Here is a 2,315-nt window from a genome sequence, read left to right on the forward strand (position 1 = left end):
TATATATATACAACTTTATAAAGCATATAGGAAGGATAGAATGGTCATTTGCCACTTTACAAGTCTTTAAAGCCCATTGTACAAACCTGTTAAGCACAAAGTGTTGAAAACTTGTTTTCAACACCTGATACCCACGCGTATCTTACCCGGATTAACTTGACCCGTTTTTAGTTTGATGGATCCAATATAATCTTTCATTCACTCTATCTAACCACAAAATTCGTTTCATCCATCCAGACGCTCCACCTTTCTCTACAAACCCTAACCCTAACCTTCATTTCATCCACCGCTCCTCCACTGCTCCTCCATCGAACCGGTCGTCGCCATCACCGTCTTCTCCCCTTCTCCACTCCAACAGTCGCTTCATGGCTTCTTTCCCCGTGGCTTCAAGATCCGACACTATCTCAGCAGATTCGACACCAGATCCGACACCAGATCCGACACCAGATCCGACACCAGATCGATTTCTATGGCTTCTTTCCCGGTGGCTTCAAGATCCGACACTATCTCAGTAGATCCGACACCAGATCTACTGGTTTGACTGTAGGGTACCTTTCTTGTTACCATATCTTATTTATTTATTTATTTTTTTGTTATTTGAATCTTGAATGGGTAATGTTTCAGATCTTCCTTTTGGTTGTCGGGTTTATTTACAAGTCTAGGGTTTGACTGTAATGTTTCCAACACCAGATCCGACACCAGATCTCGGGTTTATTTACAAGTCTAGGGTTTATTTACAAGATTTCTTGATTTTTTGTTTAAATTTATAGGCTTTTTTATGTGTTTTATGTTTTTTTAGGGAGATTTCGTTTGGTTTTCGGTTTCTTTGACTGTGGTTTTTTTGCTAGGGTTTCGAAAAGTGCGAGGTTATGGCGTCTGCAAATGCTGAGCTGGAGCGACTGCTTAAGGAGACAGGGAAACAGTTATCGCTTCCTCATGATTATGTACAGTTTACTTCTTTTGTTGAATCAATACTTTTCACTGTTAAATGAAATATTATGGTTACACTTGAAGATTTGTGGAATTGTATGAGTTTGGAAGGACATTTACTGCCGTTTGATTGATTATTTTCTTGATGTTGCGAGAACGGAAGTGGTACATCATACATGGGGTCGACTGGTTAAAAAGCCAGAAGTCGAAGGTTACCGAAATTCAAAATGTAAGTACAATACACTACTCGAAAGGTTGATGTTGTTCAAGGTCAGCAACAGTTTATATTTACATAATTCTTTATGTCAGTTCAGTTTACGATCTGTTTATCGTATTTTCAGGTGCTGATTTGGCAGATTTGGTAAACGTGGCGGCTCTCAAGGTGGCAATGGACGGTGCAAAATCGGTAAACATGGCTGATTTAGGATTATAGCGACTCATAGCGAGAATAGTGACAATTAATTTCTTTTGATATAAATAGCAAGTAAATATAGCTATAAAATGGCTGGATTATAGGTTTTTGTTAAATATATATGAAAAATGGCATATATACCAGGGTATTTTGATATAATATACATATAAAAATATTTAAAAAATTTTCATACGTATCGCTGTTTATAAAATTTTCGCCCACTATTTATCGCTATTCGCTATGTGGCTTATAGGTACCTTATCGCTATTTGTCGCTATTCGCAATTAACAACTATGGGTGCCCTCGGATGTTGGTGGAGTTGCTAGAGCACGAGCTTTTGCTAAAAAGTTATCTGATGCGCCATTGACCATTGTTGATAAGCGGCGTCATGGGCACAATGTAGCTGAAGTAAGAAGTTTATAGATGAAGGAAAGAATTATATTCTCCCTTTTGATGTTTCTGATATTACCCTTTTCAGGTAACGAATTTGAACGGTGATGTGAAAGGTAAAGTAGCAGTTATGGTGGATGACATGATCGATACTGCTGGTGAGATTTACTTTCTTCTTCCTCTTGTATCTCTTTATATGGCGATTAATATGTTGATTTTGTGTTTATAGGTACTATTGCCAAAGGAGCAGACCTGTTGCATCGTGAAGGGGAAGGGGCATGGAAGTTTATGCATACAGCACGCATGCTGTTTTTAGGTAACTCACACACCTTTTACCTCATACTTTGTCTCTTCCATATGAAAATGAATGGTTTAAGTTAAGTGGATATGTTTTACGGCAGTCCACTAGCAATTGATCGGTTGTCAAGTGGTCTATTTCAAGAGGTGATTACCACGAATACCATTCCGGTGTCTGAAAAGAACTATTTACCACCGCTGACTGTCTTATTGGTAGCAAACCTACTTGGCGAGAGCATCTGGCGTGTGCATGATGATTACCCTGTAAGTATTGTTTTACATTTAT

The 2,315-nt window shown here is 38.5% G+C and overlaps 1 long non-coding RNA gene across 2 annotated transcripts; it reads left to right on the top strand.

The window, feature by feature from the left end:
• The first annotated feature begins 1,008 nt into the window (after positions 1–1,008).
• LOC110914799 lies at positions 1,009–2,048 on the top strand. Of its 2 annotated transcripts, XR_002578606.2 has the most exons (4): positions 1,009–1,336; positions 1,596–1,750; positions 1,821–1,890; positions 1,962–2,048. It is a non-coding gene; the product is annotated as an uncharacterized LOC110914799 (long non-coding RNA). The 2 variants fall into 2 exon arrangements; XR_002578605.2 differs by lacking the exon at positions 1,009–1,336 and having other exon boundaries at positions 1,545–1,750.
• The last annotated feature ends 267 nt before the right edge of the window (positions 2,049–2,315 follow it).

The sequence above is a fragment of the Helianthus annuus genome, chromosome 7 (assembly GCF_002127325.2).
Source record: "Helianthus annuus cultivar XRQ/B chromosome 7, HanXRQr2.0-SUNRISE, whole genome shotgun sequence".
Lineage (NCBI taxonomy): Eukaryota > Viridiplantae > Streptophyta > Magnoliopsida > Asterales > Asteraceae > Helianthus > Helianthus annuus.